Genomic DNA, 27,380 nt, shown 5'->3' on the forward strand with positions numbered 1-27,380 from the left:
CCACACACACCCAGGCACTGCTTAAAGTGCAGCTGGTAAAGAGACCTGCAATTTGTTTCAATAAAGTCTATTGGGGAGGGGTGATTTGGGCGATATTTCGCTTCTGGTCCACATGTGGAGATGCTGACAAGAATACTGATGGGTCCGGAGTTGTCTCTGCGGGATCCTCTCTCTCGCTTTCTCTCTATCTCTCTCTTTTTTTTTTTTTTTTTGCTCTTCAGCCCAGATGGTTAAATGGTCATTAGATTTGCAGAGTAGCCTCTTAACACACACTGATCTGCATAGACGGGCTCTCAGCTCATTCCCAGCATGATGACTATGTGATTGGGCCCTGCGGGACCTGAGTCATTTCCATCCAGTCAGAACCTCGGTTTAATAAACCACGAGGCCAACAGAGCTCCAACAAAAGACAGCAGGCTACTGGACTGACAGGCATATAATCATTAATTAGGCCGGTGGGTGTTTGGTTGGGCGTCTTTGATTTCATGTCCCATTTTCTGAGAGGAAAATACATATTTGAGGGTTTCAAAGTGTTTAAGTATCAACACACTTAACAATACAGGCCTGATGACTGGGAAAATCGCTGTGGAAGGATCTAATGTGGATAAACAAAAATCAATCTGGTGATAATAACTAGCAAATCAACAATACTTTGCATGCTCCTGATTTCACAAAAACTAAACAATGGTCTAGGAATATATTAAATCGAGTTGTGGGGAAATTCTCACTTCAGTGCCGCAAATTTGTGGTTCGTTTCCGGTTCTCTGTCTTGCCAAATTCCTAGCTGGAAAAACCTCTAGCGCCATTCATTTTAAATGTATGATATATTATTCACTGTATTTATTCTGTTCCTGCCTTCAATTCCCTGTCCTCCCATATTCAGAGGGGTTATCTAAATGCTAATATGCCAATGCATTAAACCGGAGAAGAATCGTGGGTACACGAGCAGAGCGCTGACCCTTTTGTGACAGAGGAGAAAGACGAATAAAAATAACCCCAGGATTTTTATAAGGAAGGGTGGGGGCAGGAAGGGTTGCCTCTCTCATTTCGTAAGTGTTACCCTGATAGAAAATGCATGGAGGTTTACCAGAGATGTGAGCTCTGTCTATCGAGAGAGAGAGAGAGAGGGAGAGAAGGAACTGAAAAAAGATGTTCCAATCTGTTTCTCCAGTTTCTCAATGAAGTCAAATTGACAAACGTTTACTTTATAGGGGCTTTGAATGGCACAACAGATCCTTCTATATTAAAATCGGCCCAATGCATCCACAGACAGAGCTCAGGAAACACACACAGCTGCTGGAGATTTCGATAAAGGAAGGATTTGTAAACACTTGTTAAAGTCAGCCTCACCGTCTCCAACACACTAATATTAAGGTATTTTGACCTTTAAAGGAACAAATGAAGGAAATCATGTTAGTTAACATGTCAAACTAAACTAGTAGATCTATATCAGTTTTGGCTGGACTAGTAAATCATGCCTCTGATCCAAAACCTTGTGAGTTAATGCTGTCTACTTCCTACATATGCAGTTGATTTCTTTGGCTGTGTCTTAACTGAAAACTGAGGTAATCAGTTACAAGTTAAACTTAAAGATTAAGTTAGGAGAACCTAAACAAACTAACTCAGTTTGTTTGCAATTGTATTAACTCTATTTGACCTTCTACAATTAACTGCTAGCTATAAATAATAGTAATGGCAACAGAACCCTATAAATCCCAGCATAACCAAACATCAAACACTAACAATCTTGTGCAAAAACACTCAAATCACACTTAATTTCAACGTTTACTCTCGTAGTTGGAAACAAAACCTGCTGGAAACTAGAAATCTGATGCAACACATTTAAAGCTCACCTTAATATTATCAAGTGCAATGAACTAGTAATATATGACTGACATTAACTCATTAAATTTAGTTAATCTTTTATATAATAGTACTTTTAATAAAGTTTTATATACAGTGTTGATGTACATTAACTACACTACCAGTTAACAGTTTCTGAACATTAAGGTGTTTAATGTTTAATCTTTTGCTCAGCAAGCCTACATTTAAAACCAGAAAAAGCAGTAATATTGTTAAATATTTTTACTATTTAAAATAACAGTTTTCTATTTAAATATATTTTATTTCTGCGATCAAAGCTACATTTTCAGCATCATTACTCCAGTCTTCAGTGTCACATGATCCTTCAAAAATCATTCTAATATGCTGATTTGCTGTTCAAGTAACATTTTTTAAATTATTATTAATATTGTCAATATTTAAACAGTACATTTTATTCAAGATCAGCATTTATCTGTTTTTTTTTTTTGAGCAGCAAATCAGAATATTAGAATGATTTCTGAAGGATCATGTGACTGGAGTAATGATGCTAAAACTTCAGCTTTGAAATCACAGGAATAAATTACATTTTAAAATACACTGTAAAAAAAACACAATTTGTTGAGTCAACTTAAAATAATTTGTTTCCCTGATGCCTTAAATTTTTAAGTTGAATCAACTCAAATATCTAAGTTGTCACTAAGTACAACTTAACATTTCAAGTTGACTAAACTTTTGAGTTGACTAAACTAAAAAATTTAAGGCAGCCAGGTAACAGATTATTTTAAGTTGACTCAACAAATTGTTTATTACAGTTATTTTAAATAGTAAAATTATTTAAAAATTTTACTAAATTTAAATTTTAAAATTTAAAATTTTAAAATTTTAAATTTTAAAATTTAAAAAATTAAAATTTACTAAATTGAAATTTTACTTTATTAAATAAAGGCAGGCTTGGTGAGCAGAAGAAACTTTAAAAAAATTAAAAATGGTACTGGTAGTGTATATCTAAAACTGTTCAAAAATGATTTACATTTACACTGCGGAAGGTTTTAAGACTTTATTACAAGTGCATTTTTTCATACTGCACAGGCAATTTGGACTTGCTTTTAACTTGAAAACTATTTTAACTAGAAAACAAGACAAAACTACCCACGAAGAATTGTTTAGTTTTGAGACCAGTTTTCACTATTAACTAACTATTAGCTATAACTTTCACCTTAAAAACCCATATAGTTTGCTGCTTATCAATAGTTAGTAAGGTAGTTACAATTTTTTTTAGTATATTTATAATCAGCGTTTCTCTTGGGATGAATAGAAAGTTCAAAAGAACAGCTTTAAATCTTTTTGTAACATTATTAATGTTTTTACTGGCACTTTCGATTAATTCAGCATCTTTGCTGAATAAATGTTTTCATTTCTTTAGGAAACCAAAAATACTTTCAGTTGGCAGTGCGTGCTGCTTACTAAGTTTTGGAAAATAGCTCATTTTTACAGCAACCAAAGTTAAAGTTAGCAGTTTTAGTCATGCAGAGAAGATACGTTCCTTTGTGTGGGCACGTCTTCATACCCTTATTAGCTTTGATGTTTTGTTCTCTGTGATTCTTGTTACTTTGCATTCCAGAAGAGAAGGGCAAGATTATGTTTCTGTCCTGACAGGGAGCTGCATATTGCAGTATAATACCTTAACATGCGCTGTCAGGTTTACAATAGCCAAGACGTAGTTTGGGGGCCAGTAGCTAAAATTAAAAGGCATCAGGTTCCCGTCACTGCCAGAGCAAGGCTCATTGGTCTCAAACAACCTGAAACAAACATCTGAGGAATCTGATAAGAACTCCAGCAAATGTCTCCCATGAACGAAGGGAACAAAGAGGGATCTCTCTCTCTTTCTCTGTGGTTGTGGAGTTTAGGGATAGTTTAATGTGTTATCCTCAGGTTTTGACCTTCAAAATCCTCCCAATCTTGCCCTGCAGCTGTTCCAACAGTGTGTGTTTTTTTTCCACCGCGGCCTGGGAGCGTGGAGTGTAAGATCTTTTTCCTCCCATAGAGAGGATGGCTAATGTGATGATTCATGGCCTACCCAACTGCAGGCTCGATGCAGGCAGAGCTGTATTACAGTATTATCAAATGTGGCCTGGAGGCTGCGGCCTTCTCTCAGATCATGTCACACAGTATGAGCCTGGTATTTCTCATTTGCACCCTCACTGTACACGGACAAAATGAGTTTATACTCACACAGACATTTCTGGTGCACACGTGGAGCGGGTCATCGGGTATGTTTAGATGTTTGCCAGTTTTATAGTATGATTGCTTTTTAATTAAATAAAAAAATATTATACAATTTATTCTGCATGGATGCATTAAAGGGTTAGTTCACCTAAAAATGAAAATTAGCCCATGATTTACTCGGGTGTTTTTTTCAACAGTCCAAAAGAAGTCCAATAAAGTGCATTCATCCATAATAAATGAATGTAGTGAATTGATGCGTTTTTGTAAGAAAAATATCTCAATTTAAAACGTTATAAACAGTTTTCACTAGCTTGCGCTAACTGTTGTATGCAGAAGTCGTTCTGGGCGAATGACGTAGGACATATGCGTAGCGCATGCGCCAGTAAGAAGTGACGAACTCGGAAGCGCAGAGGAGAGAGCAAAACAAAACATCAGTCACAAATTAGATGTACAAAACAAGGATTTGTAAAGAAAAATATCATAGAATTTTGATATAAGCCAAGACGAGACTGTTTTTGCTTTGCTAAAGTAAGGAAACTTTGCTTCCTTTGCTCCTGTAAACAAACGTTGGTTCTCGCAAGACTAGCATATTCTCACTGGCGTCCTACGTCATTCGCCCGTTACACCTTCCGTGTACAATAGTTTATAGCGGTTTTTCTTACAAAAACACTTCGATACACTACAGTAGGGCCTTTTCTATTCATCCCCTGGAGCCGTGTGAGACACTCTTTATTATGGATGTATTTGCTTTATTGGACTTCTTTTGGACTGTTAAACAGAAACACCCGCCCACTGCCATTATAAGGTTTGGAAGAGCCAGGAAAAATGTTAATTAGGGCTGTTAGTTGATTTAAAAATTTAGGATGCAACGGCCTAACATAAACTATGAAACATAAAAGAAGATAATAAAGCTCGGAGACGTGCAACAATTCTGTTATGGCTTCAAAGGTAATATGTTCTCTGCAAAATTGAGCAAAAACAAATAAAATAGTGTTTAAAATATAACACCATATCAGTTTCTTATTTACTGAGCTGTTGTATAAAATCACCTTTAAGCTTGTGATAGATCGGGACAAAATCAGCACTTATGTCATATTGCTCTTGCTGCCAGTGTGATATTGTGAGATACGTGATATATATGAGAAAAAAACACATACAAGGGCATTTTTTACCCCAATATCTTAAATTTTTAGGGCATAACTGCATTTATCGAGTTGTTGCCCTCCATCATATTTGTCAACAGTCAACTGTATGAAATTTAAAATGAAGTATAGGTCTGGGAGCGGGGCCAGTGTGTTAACTGAAAAATATTTTAATCACAGTATTTTTTCATTAATTAACGTGTTAAACTGACAGCCCTAATTTTAATATAACTCAGATTGTATTCGTCAAAAGCACAACTGTTTTCAACCTTAATAAAATTTCAATGAAATGTCTGCAAAATACTTTGGTTAAAATTCCTCAAACAACATTTTTACCTTGTCAAAAGCAGGTCTGTTCACAGCGACTCATTCCGGTGCATGCCTCTTTAAATGCTAATGAGCTACTGTTCACTCCGCCCCCTCTTACATTTTTTTTATGTATTTGGTGGTGCAGTACCATCAAAAACAAAACTAATCTACTGCATCCTCAGTGGCTCTGATGTCGGGAGAAAATTAAGAATCTTATGTTGACTTTTACATCCAAATACAAAACACCTGCACTGCTTACCAGACACTTGTCCTTACAGCTGTCTCAAGTGTGGAGAAAATGGCAGACAGCGTACAACTGGCTGAAATATGCAAATATGTGACAGTCTGTCACGGTCGTGGCAGGGCCTGAACGGTATGACACTATACTGCTTGGAAAAATAAAACGGCTTGATATTTGAGACTGTTCAGGTTTTGTGGGGATTAAAAAAAAAAGAAGTGAATGGATTTTTATCATTGTAGGGTGGTTGTGTCCACACACCGCTAAGACATATTTATATGCAAAGTGATTTTTGCAAAAATATATTCAGATAGGAAACAGTTATTTGAAAAACTAACTCTAAACTTTTGAATGGTAGCGTATATCATCATAACAATTTGACTTCAAAGTTTTACTGATAATTTTATGAGCTTCAGCATTAAATATTTGAAAGACATGCAATTTGTCACTTGAGCTGGTATCAACACCATAAGTTATTCAGCATGATGTATGTGTTATATTCTTACAGTACCAATTAATTTTGTGAAACAGTATGTAGTATAAGACATTTTTAATAGTAGTGTGTCATACTGAAATCTCATTACGTCTTATAGTTAATCCAATAAGCATGTCCTTATCTTCTCGGAGATAAGTATGAATATGTTTACAGCAAATTTTCTGTAAATGTCAATGTTTGGCAGTCTGAGCAAATAATGAGTCAAGAATGACACTGCAAAAATTCTAGTAGATACGATAACACTGGAAATGAAAGGTCAAATCGAGCAAATTGCATTGAGATATAGTATTATCTGCAAATGTATTTGTCTTCTAGTTATTCCATGCATACAGAAAACTCTATGCAAACATACTCTGCTGTCTTTCAAAAGTATATATTATGTCATTCTAAAAATGTCCTCTGACACTTCTAGTTGTGTTTTCTGTCTCTGTCTCTTGCTCTGTCACTCTTGCGAAACATAAACATGTGTATAGGAAATATAATTTCAATCACACTTACACTGAACTCCATATTATACGTGACAGGTCATCTGTATGATTCCATCTGCTGTCATATTTGTAATGCAGTGCATGTGTCAACAGTATATCTCGACTCGATTCAGAAGCACAAGCACCGGAGGGAAATTTCTGGGCATTTCGGGAGGCAAGAAATTACATGATCGAATGTCAGTAACACCACTTACCTATTTACATATTTGGAGGAGCCGTGGGAGGTTTTTGGATAGGATCAACTTGGGCATACCTGTTGGGGGAGGTTAATGTTTCATGCACAGATAAACAATGCAGATACCGACAGCTCAGAAACGTGTCTTGCTGAATGGAGGAATCTGATTGGCCAGACATGATGTGACTGTACACATCCTCAGACTTACAGAACAAGCAGCTCTTCAGCGTGATGCAGCTGATTGCTTTGTTCATATAGCAGCCACACAAAAAGCCATTGATGCGTTCCAAAGAAACAGACGGAGCTGAATCTGCAACTCCACTTTTTTCCCGCTTTCATTCGCCCACGCTGGCCTAAAAAACCCACACAACTCTGTGTGTGTCTAGAAAAAGTATCAGTGGCATTCTTATCTCTACTCTAGATGGTTTGAAGTATAACTTCATGCTAAATATATTTTTTTATATATAGACTATGTACACAGGAAAACAGACTGTTGCATGGAAATCTGCCATTAAATAAAAAAAATGAAAAACTGTAACTTTTTATATTACAATTCTGACTTTTTTTCTCTCTCGGAATTCTATTATATAAACTCACAATTGCGAGTTACAAAGTCAGAATTGAGATCTAAACTCACAATTCATAAAAAAAATGAAAAAGTCACAACTGCGAGATATAAACTCGCAATTCCGGGAAAAAAAAAAAAAAAAAAAGGTCAGAATCGTGAGTTTATATCTTGATTCTTTACTTTATAACTCACAATTGTAAGTTTTTGTCTCACAATTCTAAAAAAAGTCCAAATTGGGAGTTTGTGTCACGCAGTTTCCAACTTTTTTTTTCTCACAAATGCGAGTTTGTCTCTTGAAATTCAGACTTTTTTCTCAAAATTGTGAGATATAAACTCGCAATTCTAAAAAAAGTCACAATTGCGAGACATAAACTCGCAATTCCAAAAAAAGTCATAATTATGAGTTTATATCTTGCAATACTGACTTTATAACTCGCAATTGTGAATTTATTTCACACAATTCTGAGAAAAAATAGTTCAAATTGGGAGTTTGTGTCACACAATTCTGACTTTTTTTTTCTCACAAATGCGAGTTTATGTTTCGAAATTTAGACTTTTTCTCAAAATTGTGAGATATAAACTCGCAATTCTAAAAAAAGTCACAATTTCGAGATATAAACTTGCAATTCCAAAAAAAAGTCACAATTTCGAGATATAAACTTGCAATTCCAAAAAAAAGTCACAAATGTGAGATATAAAGTCATAATTCCAAATAAAGAGTCATAATTGTGGGTTTATATCTCGCAATTCTGACTTTATAACTCGCAATTGTAAGTTTATGTCTCATAATTCTGAGAAAAAAAAGTCCAAATTGGGAGTTTGTGTCATGCAATTCTGACTTTTTTCTCACAAATGTGGGTTTGTATCTCGAAAATCTGACTTTTATTTTTCAAAATTGTGAGATATAAACTTGCAATTCTAAAAAAAGTCACAATTGTGAAATATAAACTCGCAATTCCAAAAAAAAAAAAAATCATACTTGTGAGTTTATATCTTGCAATACTGACTAGGGATGGGAATCGAAAACCGGTTCTTGTTGAGAACCGGTTCCCAGTGTTTCAATTCCATCGAATCGTTTGCAAAATTTGCAAACGATTCCCTTAACGATTCCAGTGGGCACGAATGACGTCATCACGCGCATTGCGTAACTTACGCACGTTGCGTAGCTTACGCTCAGTCAATAAGCATTGGCGCCTAAGCGGAACAAATGCTCAAAAGTCTGGTTGTATTTCACCAAAAAAGACGAAAATAGGGCAACTTGTAATACTTGCAGCGTAGATATTTCCTCAAAGGGAGGAAATACCACTAACATGCTAAAACATTTGCGCACACAGCATGCAATAACAATAAAAGAATGTTGCGTTTTCGATCCGCTCCGGACTAACAGTTCTCAACCCAGCAGCGGCAGCAGCAGCAACAACGTTAGCATGTCCTCGGCTAATAAAGCTGCAGGACTCATTCATTCCCATTATATATTTTCTAGGGAGATGACAAAGATTCTCAGCCCTAAGTACAAAGCCCCAAACAGAGACAGTTTAACTATGCTAATCAACAATTTGTTGTCCGTTTTCTTCCATATGAGAATCGATAAGGGAATCGATAAAGAATCGAATCGTTAAGCAGAATCGAAAATGGAATTGGAATCGTAAAAATCTTATCAATTCCCATCCCTAATACTGACTTCATAACGCAATTGTGAATTTATGTCTCACAATTCTGAGAAAAAAAGTCCAAATTGGGAGTTTGTGTCACACAATTCTGACTTTTTTTTTTCACAAATGCGAGTTTGTATCTCAAAATTCTGACTTTTTTTCTCAGAATTGTGAGCCATAAACTTACAATTCTAAAAAAAAAAAGCCACAACTGCAAGATATAAACTCGCAATACTGAGAAAAAAAAAAAAGTCTGAATTGTGAGATAAAAATTTGCAATTACCTTTTTTTTCAAAATTATTTTTCGGTAAAAGGCTTTTTATTAATTAATTATCCATAATTAACTGTTATTATAATAGTAAGTGCATGTAACATGTAAAACAAGGACACCTTTAAATAAAGTGTTACCTTATTCCGAACTAAAATTATTAAACTGACATTTGTTTTTTTGAGCAATTATTTGAAATTGAATTTGCTCTCAAACAAATGGCTCTAGAAGATTTGGAGTACTGAAACATGAGGGTGAGTAAATAATGACATTTTCATTGTTGGGTAAACTACCCTTTTTATACGTTAATACTCATTTAGTGCTATCGATTCAAAGTCTTTAATTGCCCTGGACACTAAATGCCCTAGTTACACCATAAATGCTGTATCTGTACTTTACCAGAGCTTAAAGAACTGCCTTGATTATTCATAAAGGTAAAAATAAATAAATAAATAAACAGTAGTTTCTATGGGAATCTTTAAATTTGTATTCACTTGCGCTCACTGATTTCACAATGTTCCACCGGTTCAATCTTTAAGCCTTATCACAGACATACATGAATGCTTGAGGGGAAATAGAGTGAGGAAAACTTCCCAGAGGAAAAAAAAAGTAAAAACATCCACACTGGCCCTGGAAAGGAAACTGCAATGAGTAACTATGAGTGCAATATCACAGAGAGATTTACCATGTTTTGTATATGACACTGCTCTGTTTGTCACAAAATTGCTATGCTAAGCAGAAATCTATACTAAATCATTCTAGTTTCACTGCTGGTAAATTTTCTCAATTCACTCAGCATTGGCAGGTGAGCTGTAAAGTTAATTTCAGACCCTGTCTGTTAGCTATTTTGCCTGAAGCTGAAAAATAAATGGACATATTTTTTTGTACAGAATTGCTAAACTATAACCGAGTTCCCAGCTTGGTGGAAAATCCATTATTTAAACTAGGAAACAATAGATCAGTGTATGCATCTCTGCCCAGAGCTGCTTCAGACTTGTGTTTGGCATCACTTGGTGCTGAGCCGGAAATATTCACAGTAGCATCCAGCACAAATCGACGTCTTCTGAGGATTTGAGTAAGATCTATCGCACTTCCCCCTCAAAGAAACTTAAAACAGGATCTCTCTCTATGACACACAGTTGGTGTGAAATCCAACAGATTGCATATATTACAAACAACTTGTGTTCTAACTCATAAACGTGACTAAACGTGGTCAGTTGCAAGAATAGTTCACCCCAAAATGAACATTTTGTTACTCACCCGTATGTCATTTCAAAACCATATGTTGTTGTTGTTTTACTGCTTTTACTGTCATTAAGTATGAAACTTTTTTTTTTTGTCTTTTTGTACAGTAGTAAAAAAATGGAAAAGACCAGCCATGATATGCTTCAAAAATGTGTTCCATTTAATAAAGAAAGCCATGAGGCTTTGAAATTACATGATGGTAAGTAAAGGATGGACAGATTTTCAGTTTTGCAAAAAAAAAAAAAACTATTGTGGTGGCCAAGAGAGCTCAAAACACTGGAACTTATAAAACCCCATGCAAATAAAAAAAGCACCAGCAAAATAAAGGAAACATCTTCATCAGTTTGACAGCACATGTGCTGCAAATACTCGCAACACAACCAAATATAGAATCATGCTGCAAATTCTCACAACACAACTAAATACAAAAATGTACTGCACAAACAGAAATGCGCTGAAAATACTCACAACACAACCAAATACAAAAACGTACAGCAGAAACACACTGCAATTACTCACAACACAACCAAATACAAAATCTCACTGCAAATACTCACAACACAATCAAATACAGATACATGCTGCAAATACTCACACAACATAACCAAACTGCATACAACACAACCATGCAGAAATGCGCTTGCAAAAACAAACACGCAAATACTCACAACACAACCAAATACAATTCTGACTTTAAACATTGAACGTCAAAATGAACATTTTGTCACTAACCCATATGTCATATCAAAACCATACTCACAACACAACCAAATATAAAATCATGTGGACAATTCTCACAACACAACCAAATATAAAATCTCACTACAAATACTCACTCAAAATGCAACTAAATACAGAAAGGCACTGCAAAAACAGAAACATGCAGCAAAAACTCACAAGACAACCAAATACAGAATATGCTGCAAAAACAGAAACACGTTGCAAATACTCACAACACAACCAAATTCAGAAACGTGCTGCAAATACTTCCAACACAATTAAATACATAAACACACTGCAAATACTCACAACACAACTAAACATAGAAACAAGCTGCAAATACTCAAAATACAACCAAATACAGAAACGCACTGCAAATACTCACAACACAAATAAATACAGAAACAAGCTACAACTACTCACAACACAACCACATACAGAAACAAGCTGCAAATACTCAAAATACAACCAAATACAGAAAAGCGCTGCAAATACTCACAACACAACTAAATACAGAAACTCACTACAAATACTCACAACACAACCACATACAGAAACAAGCTGCAAATACTCAAAATACAACCAAATACATAAACACACTGCAAATACTCAAAATACAACCAAATACATAAACACACTGCAAATACTCACAAAACAACTAAATACAGAAACTCGCTACAAATACTCACAACACAACCAAATACAGAAACGCACTACAAATACTCACAACACAAATAAATACAGAAACAAGCTACAAATACTCAAAACACAACCAAATACAGAAACAAGCTATAAATACTCACAACACAACTAAATACAGAAACATGCTGCAAATCGTTACAACACAACCACATACAGAAACAAGCTACAAATACTCAAAATACAACCAAATACATAAACACACTGCAAATACTCAAAATACAACCAAATACATAAACACACTGCAAATACTCACAAAACAACTAAATACAGAAACTCGCTACAAATACCCACAACACAACCAAATACAGAAACGCACTGCAAATACTCACAACACAAATAAATACAGAAACAAGCTACAAATACTCAAAACACAACCAAATACAGAAACATGCTGCAAATCGTAACAACACAACCACATACAGAAACAAGCTACAAATACTCAAAATACAACCAGGGGTCCGTTCTCCGTACCTCGCTTACTACATCCAAGATCAAATGACACATCCAAGATCAAATCATCGCGCTAACTATGAGCTCGCTTTTCCGGTTCTCCGAACGCACCTGTTGTTGATGATTAGTATAGCTGGATGAAGTAATTTGAGATCACTGGGTGGCTTAAAAGGGGCTACGTATCGATAGTAGAAACATTGATCGGCAACTCTTTGATTGGTCGGCGAAAATGTCGAAGGAGCGCGCTCAGTATTTTTCTGCCGCAGAGCAAGAACTTTTGATTGAGGGATTTCAGGAGTTTCAGAGTTTAATTAAAACGCAAGGGAACACTGCAAAGGCTGCAAAAGCAAGGAGAGAGGGCTGGCAGAAAGTTGCTGACAAATTAAACTCGTAAGTAATTGTAATTATATTATTATATTATATTATATTATATTATATTATATTATATTATATTATATTATATTATATTATATTATATTATATCCTCTTTCACATTAGAGCCACAACAGGACCCACTAGAACATGGGAACAAGTAAAAGTGAAATATAAGAATATTCTACAGAATGGTAATATTTATCACTTATATTGCTTTTAGTCTCTTGAAAAGAGACTCTGAAATAATCTGTTTGTTTGTTTGTTTATAACAGCAACCAAGAAAAGGGCAGAGCAGAAAAAGACAGGTGGTGGTCCTGCACCCCCTCGTCACACCCCGGCAGAGGAGCTGGCCCTAGGGTTGAATGCCACTAGACCCATTGTTGAGGGCATCCCTGGGGGCAGCTCTTCTTTAGACCAGCAGCCGGGGTGCAGTAGCAGCAGCACCTTCATAACTGGTAAATGAGTGTTTAATTGTATTTGTACAATGTAAAATATTTGGTTGTTGCCTTAATTAAAATGCTTTTTGTATTTTGACATTTATTGACATTGGTTTTTTTTTTTGTAGTTTTGCATAACACTCCATCACTTTTACCTGTTCCCATGCAAGGGGTCACTGAAGCATGCACAGTAAGTTGGGATCGAGTATGTGTGTGTGTGTGTGTGTGTGTGTGTGTGTGTGTGTGTGTATATATATATATATATATATATATATATATATATATATATATATATATATATATATATTACTTTTTTTTATTATTATTTAGACCAATAGGCAGTACCACATCCCTTTGTAACACCATTTTGTTTCCATTGCACAGGACAGTGAAGCAACCCTGTCAGATGACTGTGGTTTAGAGGAAGTACCTGTAAGTGCATGCATAATTTGGCCTGAATTTGTATCTACTTGTGTACTTCTATGTATTTCTGACTGCAGTATGATTTGCAGGCAGAGAGGCCGGCAGAGAGACAGGCAGGAAGGCCAGCAGAGAGGCCTGATACAGAGGTGGGCAGTCTTGTGATTAATTTTACTTCCTATATGACATGTATTGACCGTTAAATGTTGTCTCTACAAATGAAACAGGGTGACATTCGTTTGCTCTATAAGAGAAGTCTCCAGCAAAAAATGGAGTATATTGAGCTAAAGAAACAAAAGCTTCTAGGTGAAATCGAACTTCAAACTCTAATGAGGCAAAAAGTTCAACTAGAAATCGAGTTGCTTAAAAAGGAACTTCAAAGTAAGTAAAAATAAACTTTCATACAGAGCACTATTGATGACCTTGCGTGATACATATAATTTATTTTTTTTCCAGGCAAATGATGACTGGCTTTTTTTGGATGAAATATAAAAATGACAAAAAAAAGATGCTCAAATAAATTTCAATGAAAACAATGTTTGTCATGTTTTTAATATTCGAAATTGTGTTGCACAATTCTGTCCCGTGCAGCTCTGCCACTAGGTTGGTCCAAGTGCACTGGCTGGAGGTCATCATCAGGCTGCACCTCCACCACAGGAGTCCTCTCCTTTCTGATGGTGGCAATGTTGTGCAGTACGGCACATGCAACAATAATGTCACATGCCCTGTCAGGTGCAACCCTCAGACTTTTCAGACACTGAAATCTTCCCTTTAGTTGCCCAAAGGTCATTTCAATGCGTGCCCTTGTCCTGGCTAGAGCTGCATTGTAGCGGGTTTGTGGCCCAGGGTTGGGGTCAGGGAACGGTGTCAGAAAGTACTGCCTGCATGCATAACCCCTGTCTCCAAGGAGAATCCCATCGTAGGCCCCTGCGTAATGGAGAAATGGTGTAATGTTAGGCCCAAAATAAGTATGAAATATTATCAAAATAAGTGTCTTTTTCTTACCACGTTCAAATAATGTGCATAACCCTGACTCTCTGAAAATTCTTGAGTCATGCACTGATCCGGGCCATTTAGCTTCCACATTTGTGATATGGCACATAGAGTCACACACCATCTAAGAGATTTCATTATATATGAACACACTCCTTTTCATTATATATTACCATCAAAAATATTAGTATTACTCACCTGCACATTTATACTGTGAACCCCCTTTCGATTGACAAAATCCCCTTCATTGGGGCCTGGGGGGGCCTTGATGGCAATGTGTGTGCAGTCTATGGTACCAATCACATTAGGGAAGCCTGGGGACGATCCAGCTATAGTTACAGACATAGCTCATGATTGCATGACATACATGATCAAATTTAATGTACCTGCAATAGAAAAAAAGCCCTGTTTGACAACCTGTGGTCTTAAGTGGCTTGGAAAAACCACAAACACACCCAGAAAATGCTTGAGTGCCAGGTATACTTTGCGAATGGAACGGCAGACAGCACTTTTTCCTATGTTTTCTGCGTCTCCAGCAGTGTACAGAAACGTGCCACTCGCAAAGAAACGCAAGGCAATGCACACAGTTTGTGCAGTTGCTAATGCGCGACTACGGCGAGTGGAACTCTTAACATAGGGATCCAACAAGTTGGTTAAGTAAATAATACCCTCACGGGAAAAACGATATCTCTCTATGAGCACACTGTCGCGCTGCGCTAGAGGATCCTGTCTATCCCGCAATATAGGTTGAATTCTGAAAAGTCTCCTTATCAACCTTGCACCTTCCGCAATGGGTTGCTCGCGTACAAACGGACAGGACATGGCTGCGACAGACTTCCCAAATCCACTTTCGCTTTTATAGCCGTGGTCTCTCATCTTGATTACACAAAGTAATGTACTATTACTACTCTAAAATATCAATTAAATCTGAAATAATTAAATATATGAAATAGAATGATTAATAGTACATTTCCCTTTTTTTTTTCTTTTAGAAAATGACCTGTATGTATCTTTATGAAATCAATAAGACAATCAAATACTGCATTATCTTTAGTTACATTGATAATATTTATTTATGGAAAAAAGTGTTACACAAACTACACAAACTATATGTTTAAGTGAAATATGCACTTTTCAAACAACAGACTGCATTTTTTTTTATATAAAATACCCTGCATTACATATATGCGCGGTCATCTTTGACTTATAATATAATAGTACAAAATTAATTGGGCAAATATCGCTGTAGCTTTCGTAGAAATGAAGCGGACATAACTGAGTGGCCGCGATCTAATCCTGTTTACATAAAGTAAGCCTGCTCCCGAGCAGGTTTACGCTTACGGATCTGTTGCTATGACAGCAAGTCCCGGATGAGCGTCGAAGAACCGAATGATCCAAGATCACGCGAAATCGTCAACAATGAAATCCAGCTAACTTAGTTAGCGAGGTACGGAGAACGGACCCCAGATGCAGAAAAGCGCTGCAAATACTCACAACACAACCAAATACATAAACACACTGCAAATACTCACAAAACAACTAAATACAGAAACTCGCTACAAATATTCACAACACAACCAAATACAGAAACGCACTGCAAATACAACACAAATAAATACAGAAACAAGCTATAAATACTCACAACACAACTAAATACAGAAACAAGCTACAAATACTCACAACACAACCAAATACAGAAATGGGCTGCAAAATCAGAAACACGCTGCAAATACTCACAACACAACCAAATACATAAACACACTGCACATACTCACAACACAACTAAATACAGAAACGTGCTGCAAATACTCACAACACAACCAAATACATAATCACAACACAACCAAATACATAAACACACTGCAAATACTCACAACACAACTAAATACAGAAACAAGCTGCAAATACTCAAAACACAACCAAATACAGAAAAGCGCTGCAAATACTCACAACACAACCAAATACATAAACACACTGCAAATAATCACAACACAACCAAATACATAAACACACTGCAAATACTCACAACACAACTAAATACAGAAACAAGCTGCAAATACTCAAAACACAACCAAATACAGAAAAGCGCTGCAAATACTCACAACACAACCAAATACATAAACACACTGCAAATACTCACAACACAACTAAATACAGAAACAAGCTGCAAATACTCAAAACACAACCAAATACAGAAAAGCGCTGCAAATAATCACAACACAACCAAATACATAAACACACTGCAAATACTCACAACACAACTAAATACAGAAACAAGCTGCAAATACTCAAAACACAACCAAATACAGAAAAGCGCTGCAAATACTCACAACACAACCAAATACATAAACACACTGCAAATAATCACAACACAACCAAATACATAAACACACTGCAAATACTCACAACACAACTAAATACATAAACACACTGCAAATACTCACAACACAACCAAATACAGAAAAGCGCTGCAAATACTCACAACACAACCAAATACAGAAAAGCGCTGCAAATACTCACAACACAACTAAATACATAAACACACTGCAAATACTCACAACACAACTAAATACAGAAACAAGCTGCAAATACTCACAACACAACCAAATACATAAACACACTTCAAATAATCACAACACAACCAAATACATAAGCACACTGCAAATACTCACAACACAACTAAATACATAAACACACTGCAAATACTCACAACACAACTAAATACATAAACACACTGCAAATACTCACAACACAACTAAATACAGAAACAAGCTGCAAATACTCACAACACAACCAAATACATAAACACACTGCAAATATTTACAACACAACCAAACACATAAACACACTGCAAATACTCACAACACAACTAAATACAGAAACAAGCTGCAAATACTCACAACACAACCAAATACATAAACACACTGCAAATATTTACAACACAACCAAACACATAAACACACTGCAAATACTCAAAACACAACCAAATACAGAAAAGCGCTGTAAATACTCACAACACAACCAAATACATAAACACACTGCAAATACTCACAACACAACTAAATACATAAACACACTGCAAATATTCACAACACAACTAAATACATAAACACACTGCAAATACTCACAACACAACTAAATACAGAAACAAGCTGCAAATACTCACAACACAACCAAATACATAAACACACTGCAAATATTTACAACACAACCAAACACATAAACACACTGCAAATACTCACAACACAACTAAATACAGAAACAAGCTGCAAATACTCAAAACACAACCAAATACAGAAAAGCGCTGTAAATACTCACAACACAACCAAATACATAAACACACTGCAAATATTTACAACACAACCAAACACATAAACACACTGCAAATACTCACAACACAACTAAATACAGAAACAAGCTGCAAATACTCAAAACACAACCAAATACAGAAACGCACTACAAATACTCACAACACAAAAAAATACAGAAAAAAGCTACAAATACTCACAACACAACCAAATAGAGAAGCAAGCTACAAATACTCCCAACACAACTATATACAGAAACAAGCAACAAATACTCACAACACAAACAAATACAGAAAAGAGCTACAAATACTCACAACACAACTAAATACAGAAACAAGCTGCAACTACTCACAACACAACCAAATATAGAAACACACTGCAAATACTCACAACACAACCAAAGACAGAAACGCACTGCCAATACTTATAACACAACTAAATACAGTATCGTACTACAAATTTTCACAACACAACTAAATACAGAAACAAGCCACAAATACTTGCAACACAACGAAATACAGATCAAGCTGCTAACAAGCTGTAACACTGTAATTAACCCGAAATTCTGAGAAAAAAAGGGTTCACATCTTGCAGTTCTGACTTTTTATTCTTAGAACTGTTTATAATTCTCAAAATTGCGAGAAACAGTCTGAATTGTGAGACCGAAACTTGTAAGTCAGTTAGAATTGTGAGATATTAACTTTAGATATTAAGTCGCAAATATATATATTTTTTATTTATGTGGCAAAAACTGTCTTCTATCGTTACGTATTAGGGATTTTTGGCTCCAAAACGTTAGATAACCATGTTCATATGGAGTTCAACACAGAATGTGATTGTTCAAACTTTATGTAATTTTGGTAGCGAGATAGAAGCCGTGTTTTTTCTCACAGGGCTCAACATTCCTGTGGGTTCAGTCTCGCCTCCAGATTCCTGGAGAAACTCGCTGCCTTCCTCTTTCCGGACACACATCATCGCTGTTCAGGTTATTAAATTCCATCACACTCTGTCTAGGTGAATCAAATTACCATGGCGAGCAACTCCAGGCAGAGCTGTGGTTTGCTCAATGGGCCAAAGGCTCTTTGTGAGCTCGCTCAATGCTGTCCATAATTTAGCATGCAGCTAATGCACAAATCATATTTTACGAAGCAGAAAGTGTTAAATGAACCTGTAATGCAACATTTAAAAACATTGGCAGATGGGAAGAATGGGACACATTTTTTAATTGTGATGTCTTAAAGGGATAGTTCCTCCAAAAATCACTGGTGACTGAAGTGTATGGAACTGCTTTCTTGTGTCGCTTACTGGCGAGTAATGACATGATTTTTGTTAGTTTGTTTAAAAATGTCCTTTAATACACCAATTTGTCCCATGTGAATTTGGCTGTGTTAGCATAATAGCATGAATACTGAAATGTCTTCCCCTTTTAGCATTACAGAAAGGCAGAAAGCTAATATAATAAGAGTCTAAACGGTGGGTGACCGCAGTCTGTCACCTTTTATACAGCCAATTCTCTGTCTTCCATCTTCCATCGTATCATCACATTACAATCACCGAAGCCCAGGGGCTGTTCATTATGGCTATGATTAAAGGGCAGAGTGAAAGGAAAATGGCACTTGGCCAGCATAAACGCGATATGACAGAAGCCCCAACTATACACCTCCCCATCCGCTCTCACCGCTCATATTCAATATTATAGACCCGCCGATTCCCCAAACACACAGCCAGGCCTTTATTTTCATTCCTCAATACTGATCTTGAGTCACTCTATTTAGCCTGGACCCTGTGCTCTGGGTTATTTATTGTGGGCGACGGCAGGCGTTCAGTCATAAGAGTCGTCGTCCAGCAGGGTTTGTTGAAGCCCGAAGCACAAACACCTGATGCTAAATGAATAAATGCTTCTGCGGGGCAGGAATAGCTGACTGTGTTTCTGCTCGCTGAGGCTGAAGAGGATCAGGTTACACATCTGAGAAGCTGAATACAGGGAAAGCTAATGTAATTTGGTCAGTCTAACTTAATTTAGCTAATTTTAGCAAGCGGGATTCCAACTAAGAAAACCCAAGGCTGAATCTTAAGGTGTGTTGTGGCAGAATTACCTGTTTTCCAGTAGAAAAATGGTTCAAATGGTTGTTGAATTTGTAACTGAAAATTAAAAAGTGTATAAAACACTTATTTTTTCCAAAGAAACACAGTCCAACAACGAAACCAGCAAGTGAGGTTACAGCGGGAGTCCTCGTTTCTCTTGCCTCCCCTGAGTCCATTTAGTTTTAATAGACCCCTAAATGTGCAATGAGTTTGTTTGGGGGTAATTGAGAATAAATGGGAGAGGAGACAATGCCTCCAACATGATATGATTGGATATGACTGGTTTTGATCATCTGTGATTGGTTCATGCGATAAATCCCGCCTCCTGTGTTCGCAAATTAGTCTGAATAAACAATATGATAGTGTTAATGGAAAGACTAATAAAAAGTAAGTAAACAACTCACACACTTAGATATAACCACTTTGTTATATCAAAATAAGACTTAAAATGGCATGAAAACATGATCTGTGGACGTTTTAGTGAGTAATTAGTGACCAATATTTACCGAGCTTGGATGAGTGATGATCTGAATAATTCAAAAATAGCTAAAGGTTAACTATTAAAAAGAATAGCTGACCATAAGTTCACAAATAAAATATATAGTTTAAATTGTTACTGCCTTGTGTTACTATTTCGGAAAAAAAATGTAAAATGCTTAAAAACACTAACATATGATTACATAATGTGACAAAGGCGGTTTGAGTATAATGACACAAAGCAGTAGTATGTCCTGTTGTAATCCTACAGCTGACTAGATCTTCACCTAATAATAAAGAAAAAAAATGTTTTTTTTTTTTTTTTTTTTTAGAAAGCATCAGCTCTCTATTCTCTTGGCTTGAGAACCAATATAGCAGGTGTTACTTTCTAGTCACTGATGTGTGAGAATTGATAGCAGCTCGCGAAGTATCCACTAGGGCAGCTTGCTCATAATTAGCACGGTCATTAGTTCGATTATTAGAGCAGTGGACGGTGTGACTGTCTGTTGAGGACTCAGTCGTCGCCGGTATTTTCTAGTCACTGGTTTCCCAAAGCCCTCTGTGTTCAACAGCCCCGACAAAAGAGAGATAATCAGAGCATGACGAGAGAGAGAGAGAGAGAGAGAGAGAGAGAGAGAGAGAGAGAGAGAGAGAGAGAGAGAGAGAGAACCAGAGAGAGAAAGAGATTTTCTGTAATTTTTTCCAGCTTTTATATCCCCCAGAAACATTTCCTTCCTGTAAGTGGATCAGCTCTTATTGAAGGCAGATAAGATTAGGAATAAATGCACCATTTGAAAGGATTACAGAAAAAATAAAAGGTTTTACAGTAAGGAAGCTATTTTTTTTTTAAAGTCACTTTATCTTGAAGTACTGGGTGGCTTGTAATTCAAATTAATGCATTTTTATTTTAACATATGCTAGGTATTATCATCCTGTTGTGTAAGGAATTATTCCATTGACATCCTGGGAAGTTCCTATATGGCCCATTTTACAGAATTGGTTCAAAGTCAGAGTTCTTATATTGTATTTTCAGAAAGTTATAGTTATATATATATATATATATATATATATATATATATATATATATATATATATATATTAAAAAGTTTTCAGAGGTAAATCAATAACAATTACAATTTTAACAATATATCAAGTGTGATTTATACAATTATTATTATTATTATTTTTTTTTGTATTTTAAGTCCAATTTGTCCTTGTAAATGGCAAAAAGTTGATAATACTGATCTCAAACTTAAAGGGCTAGTTCACCCATAAATGAAAATTTAATGTTGATCTGCTTACCCCAGGGCATCCAAGATGTAGATGACTTTGTTTCTTCACACAAACGAATATTTTAACTCAAACCGTTGCAGTCGGTCAGACATATAATGGCAGTCAATGGGTTCCATGGCTTTGAGAGTCATAAAAACACACACAGACAAAAAACCAAATTTAAACCTGCAGCTTGTGACGATACAATGAGGTCTTAACACACAAAACAATTGGTCTGTGCAAGAAACGAACAGTATTTATATAATATTTTTACCTCTGATCCACCGCAATGTCCAACTGTCCTGTGGGCGTTCAAACAGCCGGTTAGTACAATGAGATAATGCAGAACAACTCAGGTAATCAGATGCTGTATCTGTGTATTTACTAATCTTGTGCTACCGCAATGAATGCTGGAAATGTAGTTGTCACACAAGCCTGAATTAGCTAAATGACATGACTTGAGACTTGACTCGGACTCGAGTCCCAAATTTGATGACTTGTGACTTGACTTGACATAATCAAAGGGGACTTGCGACTCCACTTAGACTTTGACAGCAATGACTCGAGACTTGACTTAGACTTGAACCCTGTGACTCGCCAAGTCTTTATGGCCTACCTTCTTAAAAATAAAACAGAGTTCTGATCAATATATTCTGGTTACTAAAGCGTATGATCACACTGGCATGATTAGCGCAACTTTTGCCATTGAGCCAGAGAGGGACTCGCTAAGTGTATTATTTTTATCCACATAATGTTTGGGATATTTAATGTTTTAGTTATTTAAATTACACATAATCACTGTAAACCACTGTAAACCACGTAATAATAATAATAATAATAAGAAGAAACTCCAATGTATATTGAAACAGCATTAGCCTAATAATTGGCTAAACCTTTCTTTTTTTTTCACGTCAAACACGTGAAATATGTAGCCTTCATATTAAGTTCACTCTATTCTTCCTGTTTACCAGCCACTCTAATTTATGTCTTTCAAGAAATTGATAAATTCACGATAAATGAATGTCTGTATTACGTATTAGCAAGTTATTAAATATTTGACTCAACTGATTCATTAAAATCACTGAATCCTTAACAAATGAAACTGGACTTAAAATAGGCATATTTGTTCACAAACATAAATAATTCCTCAATGAAACACCAATTATTATAGCCTATCTTTTATAATTATACGTACTATAGACTATTATTGACTTTAAATTTTGGGCAAACAGCACTAATGATGTTTTTAGGACTTTAAGCTTAAAGTTGAGGACTCGCAACTCGACTTGGACTTGCCTTAACTTGGGACTTGTCTGTCTTGACTCGGGACTTGACTCGAGACTTGAACGCAAAGACAATGGTCCCACCTCTGCTAAATTAACAGTGCTTTCTGGCAAGCTACTGCTATTTGTCATCATAAAATGGATAAGATGCAACATTTAAAGTAGATATTTAAAGGTGCCATAGAATGGAAAACTGAATTTACCTTGGCATAGTTAAATAATAACAGTTCAGTACATGGACATGACATACCATGAGTCTCAAACACCATTGTTTCCTCCTTCTTATATAAATCTAGTATTTGCAAAAGACCACAGAAAAATAGGTAAATTCCAACATAACACTGACTGTTATGAAACAGTCTGTGTTACAGCCGAGATCGTTAATAGTTACGCCTCCAACATTTGCATCGCCCAATCATCAGTAACGTCAGCACATCAGTTAAACAAGGCGAGTCACTCAAGGGACACGGTTAGCTTAATGCTAGCGCTAGCCTGTTACATTGCAATACATAGGATTTCACTTACCACATAAACAGAGAGATGCTGATGATGGTGAATGATGGAGAAATAACTGCCTGATGATGGCGAATGATTTACAGATCTGGAGAATCACTGACAAGCATCTCGACTTGTGTGGTAAGAAGCACTCCCTCTGCATTATAACTTTACAATGAGCAAATGCATCACAGTAAACAGACTAAAATGTCCGCGATTCAAAATGGCAGATTCAACAAACCGCATATTAAAAGCGGCTAGAGCTCCAAATTAAATATATTTTTTTATCCATGTGCCAGCTATTGAGCTCTGTGAGACAGCCAATCAGAGCAGAGCTCATTAATATTCATGAAGCTTCCAAATAAGGCAAAAACAGAGCCTTTCATTCTAGGGGGTTGTAAATGGACCTGTAAAACCATTTTTGGAGATTTTTTGCCCTTTCCTATGCCATATACTTTCTATGTAGATATCAGAGAACAATTTTAAATATTCTCTCAATGCATTCTGTGGCACCTTTAAAGAATAATTATTATTAAAGGAACAAAACATGGAAAATTTTAAATATTGTCATTTACCTACCCTCATGTACTTCCAAACCTGTATGACTTTTTAATTTGATTGCATTTTTAATAGAATATTTTGGACACTACTGTTCATAATGACTCATTTAAATAGGGTGACCATATGTCCTTTTTTTCCCCAGACAAGTCCTCTTTAGGAGTCCGGCCGGGATTCCTAAATCGCCCCAAAATGTCCGAGATTCGGCTTTCCTTTCTACAATCACCGTTCTTTGTGTGCATTTTGGTATTAAAGCCTTTCAGGGGACTGTTTTCTTCATCTCGCTCCCGCAAACATTTTAATATTAAATATAATTTTTGTGCATCATGGATTATTTAGATCGCTTTGGAAGCAGCTCGTGTTGGATGTAGGGTTGCCAAATCCGCATTTTTTCACGGAACTGGGCTAATTTTAAACTGTTGCGGCAGGTTGATTTTCTCCCGTGGGTTCAAAGTTTGAAATATTGCATAAAATCCATTTGACTGAAATGCTTGTATTAAAACATTTTGCATTCTACCTGTGATAAAACTGTGGTAGATATTAGTTTTGTGAAGGATGGCCACTGTGGGAAGCTTTTTAGCTGTGTTTATGATCAATCTGCACAACGGTGACTGTAAAATATGTAGTTTTGGTATGGAATTCACATATTTTGATAGCAAACCTAGGACCCAAAACCAAAACTGGTCACCCTAATTTATATCTATTAAATCATATTTTTTGTTGACCTGTTCCTTTAAGAACTCCACTGACATTTGGATATTGAACTTTTGCTCTTTTTAAAGTCTCCCCCAGTCATGTCTTAAAATTACGGTTGTTTTATGCATCTTATTTTTACATTTTAATGTGTTGACAGTTCTTAACCACCGTCAGTCATAACAATTAAATCAGGTTTTAATTAAATCAGCCACTTCACACAAACTGGTTTTATTGTGTCTCAGGGCAACATTACAAGTCCAACTTCCAACTTAGAAGCATTTTGTCAGCATGTTGAAATCTGGAGCATTTCGATTTTGAAGGTCAAGTCTTGCGTTTTGCATTTTTCTATTCATTAGAGTTTCACAGTTAATTGGATTTTTAATTAAGCTGCCACTTTAATTAAAGATGTCAATTTGATGACGGCTTAATACTCCCATGCCACGCGTTTCATTAACAGCAATAAAACTGTCAAACATGGAGTTCCAGAGGACATGTACCTCATATCTCTCTCTGTGCACATTACCATTGGTTATTATTACCCATGAGCCTTTCATTATAGTGTAACTGAATGTGCGTGGGTGTGTTTATCAACATAATCTCTCCTCAACCTCTATTTCTGAACGGAAATGAACTCTTAGGAGGTTTATCCAAACTAATACATGCGAAGGAAGTGCTCGTGCGTCTGTTTATGGCAAATTGGAAAGATGACAACAGGTCAGATAGCAACAGTGACGGCGTTATGGGGGGGCACTCGCGGGCCGTGCCCCCCCAAAGAGGTTGTTGTGCCCCCCCTACACAGTTTTTAATAAATTTAATATATAGCAAGAATTTTAATAAATTTTAAATTTAATAAATTTAATATATAGCAAGAATAATTAAAATAAATTAAGCATTGTTCCATGATTTTTCATGTAAAAAAAAAAAAAGAGAAACTACAGTTGATGTGTGTTTTTGCGGCGTCTCATGCGTCATTGTGGCTTTAGCATGTGTACTTGTATAAGTGTGCGCTTGCACTGTATTGTTTTTTTATGCCTCGTTTTTTCAAGTTATTGTTGCTGATTGTGTGCCCCCTTGTTAGATGTCGCGTGCATGTATTTTTTTCAGTTTATTTATTTGTTTATTTATTGTATACATGTCACGTGAAGATAAAGGGTCTGGGTCCAAATGCAGGAGAGTGTATTTAATTGACAATAAACAGATAAACAAACAAACAAACAAACGGCCAACACGGCACACACGACTGGATCTGGGCAGGAGCAGGATTCACATAAAACTTGAAAACAGAGACAGGAAACAAACCATACGGAAGACAGCATACAGGAAACAATGCAGACTCACCAGGGTAGTGGAAGTGTGGAGATTATAAAGACAAATCATAAGTGTTATCAGCTGGGGAAGACAGGTGACAATCAAGGCAGGTGCAACAATCAGGGAAGTGTAGTGCAGGGAAGGGAAAACAGCGACATCGTGTGGCGAAGGGAAAGGCAGCAGCCCAGAGTCATGACAGTACCCCCTCCCTACGGAACGGCTTCCAGACGTTCCCAAAGTCTGGAGGGAGGAGGTACGGAGGAAGGCAACTCAGGGGGAGGGATGGCGGGCCAGGCCCGTGCAGCGCAGCCGCCTCCGCGTCAGAAACAGAAAGCGCGGCCGCCTCCGCGTTAAAAACAGAGGGCGCAGCCGCCTCCGTGTCAGGAACAGAGCGCGCAGCCGCCCTCGTGTCAGGAACAGAGCGCGCAGCCGCCCTCGTGTCAGGAACAGGACGCGCAGCCGCCTCAGCGCCAGGAACAGGACGCGCAGCCGCCTCAGCGCCAGGAACAGGACGCGCAGCCGCCTCAGCGCCAGGAACAGGACGCGCAGCCGCCTCAGCGTCAGGAACAGAACGCGCAGCCGCCTCAGCGCCAGGAACAGGACGCGCAGCCGCCTCAGCGTCAGGAACAGAACGCGCAGCCGCCTCAGCGCCAGGAACAGGACGCGCAGCCGCCTCAGCGCCAGGAACAGGACGCGCAGCCGCCTCAGCGTCAGGAACAGGACGCGCAGCCGCCTCAGCGTCAGGAACAGAGAGCGCGGTCACCGCCGCGTCCGGAACAGAGAGAGCGTTCACCGCCGCGTCAGGAACAGAGAGAGCGGTCACCGCCGCGTCCGGAACAGAGAGAGCGGTCACCGCCGCGTCAGGAACAGAGAGAGCGGTCACCGCCGCGTCAGGAACAGAGAGAGCGGTCACCGCCGCGTCAGGAACAGAGAGCGCGGTCACCGCCGCGTCCGGAAAAGAGAGAGCGGTCACCGCCGCGTCCGGAACAGAGAGAGCGGTCACCGCCGCGTCAGGAACAGAGAGAGCGGTCACCGCCGCGTCAGGAACAGAGAGAGCGGTCACCGCCGCGTCAGGAACAGAGAGCGCGGTCACCGCCGCGTCCGGAAAAGAGAGCGGTCACCGCCGCGTCCGGAACAGAGAGAGCGGTCACCGCCGCGTCAGGAACAGAG

The sequence above is a fragment of the Garra rufa genome, chromosome 16 (assembly GCF_049309525.1).
Source record: "Garra rufa chromosome 16, GarRuf1.0, whole genome shotgun sequence".
In the NCBI taxonomy this organism is placed as follows: Eukaryota; Metazoa; Chordata; class Actinopteri; order Cypriniformes; family Cyprinidae; genus Garra; species Garra rufa.